This window comes from Amphibalanus amphitrite, unplaced genomic scaffold (genome assembly GCF_019059575.1).
Source record: "Amphibalanus amphitrite isolate SeventyFive unplaced genomic scaffold, NRLGWU_Aamphi_draft 000545F_arrow, whole genome shotgun sequence".
Taxonomy (NCBI): Eukaryota; Metazoa; Arthropoda; class Thecostraca; order Balanomorpha; family Balanidae; genus Amphibalanus; species Amphibalanus amphitrite.
In genome coordinates, this window is record NW_024882039.1 from 227,158 (window position 1) to 237,455 (window position 10,298).

At 48.8% G+C, this 10,298-nt stretch overlaps 1 long non-coding RNA gene across 1 annotated transcript; it reads left to right on the forward strand.

The window, feature by feature from the left end:
• The first annotated feature begins 685 nt into the window (after positions 1-685).
• On the forward strand, positions 686-3,217 carry LOC122393629. The gene is made up of 3 exons (XR_006258724.1): positions 686-1,478; positions 1,761-1,903; positions 2,372-3,217. It is a non-coding gene; the product is annotated as an uncharacterized LOC122393629 (long non-coding RNA).
• Positions 3,218-10,298: the final 7,081 nt, after the last annotated feature.

Here is a 10,298-nt window from a genome sequence, read left to right on the forward strand (position 1 = left end):
GAAGTGATTTTGAGCGAACAGTTTGATAACGGCATTTTTGCTGACGAGATTGACGATCTCGTCCTCGGCTCTGAGATTTTGATAGATTTTGATCTTGTTGAGCAATAAGCTCTTCTGCTACAGCTAATTCTAAATGAGCAATTCGCCTTAAAATATCTTTCATTTGGGTGTTGTACTCAATACTAAAATTCCTGGTAGCATCTTCCATGGTTAGCCAAACAAATAATGACAAAAATCATATAGAAAAACGAATAGAACTAAATATAAATCTCAAATTTCAAACATTACAAAAAGCAAATGAAATTAATTTAAAGAGAACTCACCTGAAGCCAAAAGTCCTCCACCGACAACCAATCACCACCGCTGGCACCAATTGTGGGCCGGCCATTTCGGCCGCCCTCGTCGGAGCCGGGGTCCGCGGATGGTGTTGGCGTCACAGTCGGTAGAGGAGAAGTGAGCGAGTGTATTTAGAGAACATAGGTTTTATGGTGGGTGTCGGGACGCAAGCACGTGACCGGACGGGCAGCCGGCCAGCGAGCCGGCTGTCCCGTGTCGCTATGCGCCCCAGACACCCAGACAGATACAAAAAATAGGGACAGATATTTGGGGCCTCCATCGGGAGTGGGAGGCCATGATTTCCTTCTCCACACAGTTTGTAAATCCATTAGTGATAAGTTTTATTCATTTTGTATGATTCTTTTCCTTAGTAGAAAAAGTGGCAGGGTCACCATCATCTTCCTTCCAATGAGGAGGGAAAGGGAGCCATTTATCACAATTTCTTCAATATGGATCCTCATAAATGTGACTTATACCAGTACCTCCTCAGGCTATTGTTCCATCCATTTGTGCTGCAGATGGCTTTCATATGGTCTTAGTCTGACAAAGCTAGGTGCTAAGAAAGAACAGCTTTGAAGTGCAATAGTTATTGATGCACATGTCATGTCTCTGAAGATAACTTCCAACAAGGCCCTAAATACACTTCCAATATGCCTGAGATGATTTCAGTCAAATTTAAGTGCAGGTAGGCTATCCAATGTTCAATGCATGTGTTAAGTGCTTTGAGGCACCTTAGGCTTAGCTTTGTTCTTTCTTAAAGTTGTCGAACTATAGCAATAGTCTCCAGTGCTCCCCTCGCCTATATCAGTTGTCTACCCCTGTACTCCTGACTCCCTCTGTCTTTCATTCATCCAGGTTACGCCAATGTTCTGCGCATACAGTTGCTGCTTTTTGGTGCGCACACACCCCAGGCACTCCATCTCGTCAACGCCTGAGAAGTTGGTGAAAGCGCCTCCTGCCAGACTTGCTGGATGGCTACTACCTGCACTTGCTAGCTGAACGGAAGCTCTTCCAACTAGCTGGCATGGCTCTCGGCAGCTTGGCTTACGCGTGGGACGCTGCAGACGCAATCATCGCCAGCCTCACACATGTCGAAAATCAGGCAAACTACATCAGCTGCTCACTGGTATGGGCCAAAGAAGGTATGGCGTGGCAGAGGCTTGTCTGCTCACCGTGTGTGCAATACAGAGATATAAGCTCCTAGATAATTAAACAAGTTCTGTGCACTGCTTTCTCAGGTATTTATTTGCTTGCTAGATCTGTGATTTGAGTTTCATCATGGACGTTTGCAATCTTGTGTACCGATGAAACCAAGTCTTAGCATAAAAGTTCGCCATTGAGTGCCTGTGGCCGGCTTTGTCGTTTGTATTGCAGGTAACTATGCTTTGTGGTTTCTGAGTTCTGAACACATTATCCTCCACCAGGCTCGTTGCTGGCGGTGGTTCTGGAGACAACGGTTCGATCCATCTGTAGGACGTCACTCGGCAAGAAGTTGTGGAGTGTGATGGTCATCCACGCGGCGCGCGTATCCAGTCACGTTGTCCAGAAACGATCACATTATCTCCAGGTCAGTAACTGTGTGAAGCAACGTTTCCACTGCTCAGTCAGCTGTGTCCCGCCACGTCACCAGGTCAGTGACGTGCTTACAATTTTGTGACACGTCGCCGCGTCCCTAGGTGAGCGGCTTGAGGGAACTTTGTAGGTATGCTACCGGGACGGGATGCCGGCTGATGCGGGTGCCGTTGCCAGTGGCGTGACGTTTGGTGGGTCTCGGACTCGCTCGGGCGTCATTTTCTTGAGTGAGAAATGTATTTACAGGCTAATGCACTGTTATTATAGCTGAGTGTGCGACTGGAAACGTTATGAGCCATGAGTCGTGGTCGCCGTGGCTAGTATTTTACGACCGTGGTGAACAATGTGACGGTCGCCGTGGCTGGTTTTGTGACGGCTGCCGTGACTGTTACATAACGGCCGTCGGGGCTGAAACGTGACGGTCGTCGTGAGACGTGACGTGCTGCGACTCGCTGTGTTACAGGTCACTCCGTGACTTGCCGGCGCTCGAGCTGACGGTGTCGCCCGAACGAAGGCTTCACGGCGACAAGTGCTGCCACCGCCTAAGACCATCCGACTCCGAAATGCTGATTGCCGGGCACGAACAAGAGGCTACAGGCATTTGGGTGCAACACCTGCTCCGAGTGCCCTGTTCTGAGGCGTCATCCGAAGAAGGCCGCATAGTGCACTTAAGGCTGTGTTCGGGTGTTAGTGCACTGCACTGTCGGATATGATCAAATGGCAGGCCCGTCATAAGATCTCAGTACGAAATTAAGATAGTCAGAGCCGACGTGATCGGTGGATAGTGTGCCAGGGTTGATTGAGCGTCCATGGGCGTGAGACACCTGGATCTGTGAAGGATACGCCGATACGTGTCCCGGATTCGACATCCCTCCCCCTCCGTCTCAACGGTGTTGGCTGAGATTGGGGTATTTTTACGGACTCGCCAATGTCCTGTAATTTCTGTTATGTAATTTGACGATCATGCCGTGGTCTCATTCTGTCTCGATATGCTAATAAATGATAAATGTAACAGAGGCTGGAAGTAAGGTGTGAGTGGCTGTAACCGGCAGGTTTTGGCGAGCGTGATATTTGTATCGTGAGGGCGCTAGCTGCAATCAATCGCGCGTTTTTGCTGAGCATCCGTGAGCGAGAAAATGCCTTCTCTGGAACCTAGCAGTACAGCGTGAAATCTGTGTATCTTTGGATTATGCTAGCATAACGTAATGTATTTTTGGTGTCCACTGCAGCTTCGGAACAGAAATATGGAGATTGGCTGTTTGCTGAAGCAAGGGTAAGCAATCCGTGCCAAGAATAAAAAACTATGTGAATTCAAGTATGTATGTCGCTGTATTTTCCAATTGTGTTACACAAACTACACAGAAATGCGTCAACTACTGATAACACCCGGCTACAAATACTAAAATGCTTGCAATGCTATACAAGAAGAGATATTGTAGATAACCTGGCGGCCGACTGGCGCGAAATGGCTACGATCGACTGCACGGACGTTGCTGGTGACTGGCGGACCAGTGAAAACAGGAAAGAAGATGAATAGCTCTAGCTCTCGTCTGCGCGCGGAAGGGCGCTGATTGGCGTGGCTCACAGACTCCATTGGCTCATCAGACTGTTATTGGTTTTCTCCCTCCCCTCCCACAGGCGTAACCAGGTATCTTAGTTGTGCGCGGAAGCGAGCGGCCAGAGCGGCGCTAGGTGTCGCCCTCCCAGCGACCGGGCAGTGCAGCTGAACGTGCCGCGGATGGTCCGCCTCTGATCTCGGACACTCCATAGAGTTGCATAGCGTCGATAGGCCGTATGGTGTCGCTATCGTAATTATAAAAGCGTAAGTAGAAGGTTGAAGCAGGATAGAATTCTATCTTCTTCGAGCTTTGTTACGCATAATAAGCATTGGCCGTTTCTTTACATATAATATCGCAAAGCACAGCTTTATGCGCTGGCTACGCTATGTGGCTACGCTGGCTACGATATGTGCGCGTCGGTTGCGGCAGTAATCATCGAAGAAATATATGATTTATGAACGTTTCTTGATCATAGAATGATAAAACATTGCAATGTTTGCCTGTTGTGAAGAAAACTCCTATACTGCCGCTCTATCGTCCGGAATTATTCGTGTTCGATTACGGTGATTCCGCCACTCTATCAGCTGATTTTTGTTTCCGAGTCACGTGACCAACCGGTGTCTCCCTGCGTCCAGGTTGCTGTCACTTGTGCTGGTCTTAGTGCTGCTGATGGCGTACGACCTCAGGTCCTTCCACATGTCCTTGGCAGGCCTCCTGGCCGCGAAGAACTCTGATCGCGCCCTCGCCAGGCCCGCCCTGAACCTCCTGTAGAGCGAGATGTACCGCTTCCGCGCGTCAGCGGTCCGCTGGGCGTCCCACTCTCTGCGAGCCGTGTCCCTCTGCTGCTGCAGCTCCAGCAGGTCCTCGCTGAGGGTGAGCCAGGGACACTCACGGTGCCTGAAACGGACGCGCTAGAGCCCTGCAATGGCTCCCATGCAGGGCTCCAGAGCCCCCACGTGGAACTTGGGGCCCCATTGCGGGTTCCTGGTCCCCACGCGAGCTCATGGGGCCCCATGAAGGCCCCACGCAGGCTTCTGGGGCCCCCACGCGGGCTCCGAGGCCCCTACGCAGGGCTCTTAGAGCGAGTTGAAGGAGGCGTAAGCCAAAAGTTTCTCGGAATTATCGGGTCCTTTCCTTACGATTTTTTAGATAAACTATAAGAGTAATGCCTTTTCCCTTGTCTCTTAATGATATGTTTAGGAATGTCCCTCAAATCAGTGCTAAAGCATTGTAGACTTGCTCATTGGGTACCTTTTATATTTTCAATTGTATTTTTCTGCTTCAGTTGAGGATTGCCGGAAAGCCTGGCGTAATATCCGAGATGCCTTCAGTAAAACTTTGCGGAAAGTTGAGAGCCAGAATCGAAGCGGTGCAGCCAGGGAGGACGTCGTGTCCCACTTCGAGTAGTCGTTGTTAGACTATTACGCCTTGAAAAGATTGAAGTAAATACAAAATCCTTTCTAGGTGTTATATTTCCTTTTAAAATAAGATGACCTTTATGTAAAAAGTGTATAGGTATACGAATAGCTACTAAGTGGCATCCAAAAAACTCCACCACGCATACTTTGAAAATAAGTATTTCCGAACTGATGCCGATGTTGCTATAGTTATAGTGCTCAAACCAGCCAGCCAGGAACCGTAATTTGATTATCTCAACAAAATCTTATTACGGAGCGAGCGAAGCGAGCGGAGTCTCATACTGAATTAAGGGAAAATCCTGAGTATGAGCGGCCGGCCGGCCGGCCGGCCGTGGGGACGCTCTTCAAAAGCTAATATCTTAGGAACGGGACATCCGATTGACAAGCGGTCTTCTTTACTGAATGTCACTTGGACGTAAAAGTTCTGTGGTGTGATGGCCACCATGCGTTCTTACCAACCACCGCACGTGGCGCGTGGTAAAGTTGGACATTTTTTCAGAACCCCCAAAATTGCAACCTCAATAACGGCACAACGGTTGGGCCGATTGAATTGAAACTCGGTACACAGTTAGGTCTCCATCAGATAATTCATCTGCATGTGTTAAGGTTGGGGTGCTACAGCACGTGCGCACGTGCAGGGGGCGCTCCCAGATCTCGAGAACGGCTGGGCCGATTGCGCTCAAATTTGGTACACGGTTGGGGACCAGTTAGTAGGGTGCCGTGCAAAAGTCAGTTTGGACCCCGCTTGCACGTGCGCACGTGCAGTGTGCCGCTTCCAGATCTCGAGAACGGCTAGGCCGATTGCGCTGAAATTTGGCACATCGCTAAAGACCGGTTAGTAGGGTGCAGTGCACAAGTTAGTTGGAGGTACCCCCTCGCAATTTCGCACGTGCAAGGCCCATCCTCTCGCTCGCTCCGTTGGTCGCCCAAAAGGCGTTTTACTGGTGTAAAAATCGGATAGTTACTTTAAAGTGTTTTTGTTTGTCATATACTTGTTCGTCGGCGGCCGCCTGATGGCGGTCCATCTGGGCGACCTACCTGCCAGGCAACTACCGCCCGATCGTTCGCGATGTACGTTTATATGGTCCAGCCTCCAGATGGTCCAGACAGATGGCTACTCCACTTAATTCAATAAAACAAAAAAGAAACTAGTCCTCATGTTGTTTTGTTCGACACAGGCGCACGACGCCATACAAGAACACTGAACACTTATCCCAGCGGCGAACACTGAACACTAGCCCCCAAAACCCGCAAGTCAAATCCACGACGGGCGGCGGCCGGCCATTAGAAAACAAACGGTAACGCGTTGCAAGCATGCGTATTGCATGCGTCTGGCATGGTCATTGCATTGCCATTGCAGTGTCATGGCCAGTGATTTACAGTCATGTACCCCAAACATCGGAAACATGCCTTCTTGTCGCATTTCCCTTTTACACACGGGCTCCGGCCCCTGAGCCCGTACTACCAGCCGATGAACTGATCCATGGCACAGCTCCTTCTCCGCTTAAGTAGTCTGCGAAGTACTCGCGCACCTCGCGTGCCTGATGACTGTGCATGTTAGAGCATAGCCTAACGTTGAGTTCGCCGAAGGCTCCGTTCTCTGCGCACGCCGTCTGCTCATCGTCAAACGTCACGGTGTCTTCCCGGCATTCTGTACCCATGGATTTTCTGCGCAGAAAGTTATGGAGCACACATGCCGCGCGCACAACTCGCCAAGGCCATCTATAGAAGGTACAGTCACTCCCCCGCCGACCAATCCGAGACAGATCTTGAGTGACCTCACCCCTGATGCTCGCAAGGGGTGCTCCATTCCTTAACAACGTAAAAATGACTAACTTCATTTGAAGATTGTTGGGGACACTAAACATATCGCTCAACCGTTGATGTCATTGCAAAGTTCAACTAATTTTCTAGCGATAAAAAAGAGCAGCAATATGCTAAGAAATGGCCGGTTTTGAAGATATAGACGATTTAAAAATCCTCTGCAGTTGCAGGAAAGCAACGTAAAAACGCATCGAGCTTATATTTTTACTATGAATAAATCATTTTTCAGTAAGTTTTTAGATATGGTATCGATTTAATCAACAACTTTATTACAATATTTTCGTTACTTTTAACTTTATTTCAAAATAATATTTTCAAAAATGGCAACTGTTGGTAAGTAGCTTTGAAGCGATTGTGGCGCACCGCGCCATAATTGTCCTGAGGCCCCCTTATGATGTCATCAAAAGTGGAGTGACATGGGCCTGCAACTCGCGATGCGTTCAGCGGCTCCACTTGAAAAGGCGCTCGGAAGCACCGGAACCGTTGTGCAAAAATCACAAACGCACACCCCACAACCATCCTAGCACGAGACAGACGCTTGTTGAAGGTATGACACTAGGATCGGAGATCCTAGTGCCTGGGTAGGGACGCAGCAAGTAGGGCTTCATTGGGAAGGCCTCATCTCCCACGATCAGGAGCGGCATGCTCTGCGGCGCGCACTCTCCGATGCTGGTAGTTTTCGGCGCAGGGAGTCCAAGGCGGCCGGCTTGTAACCTTCGGCCCAGATCTGAGTCGGCAAAGATCCCTGCGTCGCCCTCCTTCCCTGCACTACCCACAAAAATGTATCGGAAACAGTAGGATCCGTCTACAAGTGCCATAAGCACGGTAGAAAAGGTCCCCTTATAGTTATAGAAGACGCTGCCGGTGTTCCGGGGACACTGATTCTGGACATGTTTGCCGTCTACCGCCGCAACGCAATTTGGGAAGTTCCACCTTCCTAGGTGTGTCCATATGGTGTCTGTTTCGCTCGCGAAAGTTACGTTTGATTAGTTGAGCGTCAGACACTGTGTGCGATTTAGATATTCGTTTTGGGCAGTGTTTTAGAGGCGCGATTGCGTCAGCTGGCCGACGCGTGGCAGGTATACTAAAACCTTGGTTGTTTTGTTTTTAAAAAAAGGTGAGCCACGCCCCGCGCTGAATGTGTGAAGATATAGAGGGTACGGCTGCTATAGTAATTTAAACCCACGGTCAGATGTGGTAATTTCATTTTTGTTGTGTTGGTTGAAAACTGTAGAAGCCGTCAGTCATGATTGCAAGCTGAATACATGGCCAGCGATACATTTAAATTACTATAGCCATTCGGTTTGAAGTTTGAGCAGCCAGTTCAAGCTACAGTTTGGTTTGTTGAAAGCTCTGACTTGATTTTCATGAAAGGCCGTGTTGTTTTGATTGCCTAGTCAAGCTGGCAATGAGTTGTGTCAAGACAGATGTTGTGATGAGTGATACGGCAAAGTTGGCTCGCTGCCAAGACAAGGTGAATGCCTCTCAAAAAAGTGCAAGATGTGGAGAAAAGGTTCTAATGTTGATGTTTAATCTAATGGTGTTCTGTTCCTGAAAAAGTATATCCTTGTGGTGTCACATTTTATTTGTCATTGAAAGTTTGCTCTGGTAAAGCTCGGTTCACGTGTTGAAGTCTCTAAAATGGAGAAGGAAAAGCTGAAGTTAAGGACGTCAGCAAAGAGAGCTTTTACTAGGCTAAACAATGACATCACAGAGACTATTGAGCAGGAAGGTGATTTTGAACTCATTACAGAGATGTTTCAAAATCTGAAGGAAGCATGGGCTAAAGTGCAGGAACAGCATGAACAGTATGTGAGCTTTCAAGACGAAGAGGATGATGACTGGCTTGAGGACGTGTACCAAAAGTTCAGTGAAACTCAGAAGAAGTTTTTCTGTGCTAAGAAGGAAGAAGAAGGGAAGAAGGCAGAGGCAGTGAGGAAGGATCAGAGAAGCAAAATCCAGCTGAAGCCTGTTGATTTACCAAAGTTCAGTGGAAAAGTGAGAGATTACCCTCGCTTCAAAGCTGACTTCTTGAAGTATGTGCTTCCACACACAGATGAAGAAGCAGCCGCATTCACACTGCGCATGTGTCTCTCTGAAGATGCACGGGACAAGGTGTCACTGTTAGATGAAGTGAAGGACATGATGGACAAACTCGATGAGGAATATGGGGATCCATCTGCACTGACCGATCTGGTGATGAATGAGATCAAGAGGTTTGACATGAAAGGAAGCAGGAAGCTGATTGATTTCATCGATGTTGTTGAGAAGGCGTACTTTGATCTCAAGAATCTTAACATGGAGAAAGAGATATCGAACACGACCATTGTCAGCATCATTGAGATGAAGCTACCAGAAGATGTGAGAAGAAAATGGGCTGAACGAGTGAACATGGATGACAGTCCTGTAGACAAATCTGACAAATTCCCTCACTTGTTAAAGTACCTGTTAGAAGTCAGAAGAACAATGAAGTATCTGTCTGCAGATCTGAGGGATCCTGTCCCAGCTGCCAGGAAAGGTCAGGTTCACAACGTGATGTCCAGCAATGTGACGGCAAAACCAAGAGCGACAAAACAAATGTGTTGGTTACATAACAGCAGCACTCACTCCATTGAGGAATGCAAGGTGTTCTTGAACATGAACATGGAGAGAAAACAGCAGGTGGTGACAGAAAATGGAGTGTGTCGAAGCTGCTTGAAGCGTGGCCACAGGCAGCAGGAATGCAGAATCAGGAAGAGGTGTGAGGTCAGGAACTGTGCAGGAAACCACCACTCTCTTCTGCACCTGGAGAAGAAAGCCACAGGAGCTGCCTCAACTGTGATGGTGGCTACAGATGCAAGTGAGGACATTTGTTTACTACAGATCATGGAAGTGGAAAGTGTCCAGAGGACAAAGCTGAGTGTTCTATGGGATGGGGGAGCCACTATCAGCCTCATCCGGAATGAGCTTGCTGAAGAGCTCGGACTGGTTGGGACGCCCTGTCAGCTCTCTGTTATGGGTGTCGGCTGTGTCCGGAAAGTGATTCCCTCTAAGAAGTACATCCTTCCTCTGGTGGACACACAGGGAGAAGTGGTTGAGCTTGTGGTGTATGGGATTGAAAAAATCTCTGGTGCCATAGACCCAGTGGACGTGAGCAGGATCAAGGAGCTGTCTGATCTTCACATCAGGAGACCGACTGGAGAAGTGGATGTGCTGATCGGATATGAATATGCTGGATATCATCCAACAGTTCAGGATTCAGTGGGACATCTGCTGGTGCTGGAAAGCAGGTTCGGGAGGTGCCTCGGAGGATCTCATCCGAAGCTGAGAGATCTAACAAGAAGAGTGCAACCGCAGGGTCAAATTCTGCACATACGAGCAGATGAGGTAACCTTGCAGGACTTCTTCAGCACTGAGTCCCTGGGAGTGCAGTGTTCACCAAGGTGTGGAGGATGCCGCTGTGGACGTTGCCCGCCTGGAGGAAAGGACTACACTCTCAAAGAAGAGCGCGAGCTGAAACTCATCGAAGTGGGTCTGAGCTACGATCCAGAACAGAAATGCTGGGTAGCCAAATACCCCTGGATCAAGGATCCAAAGCAGTTGCCAGACA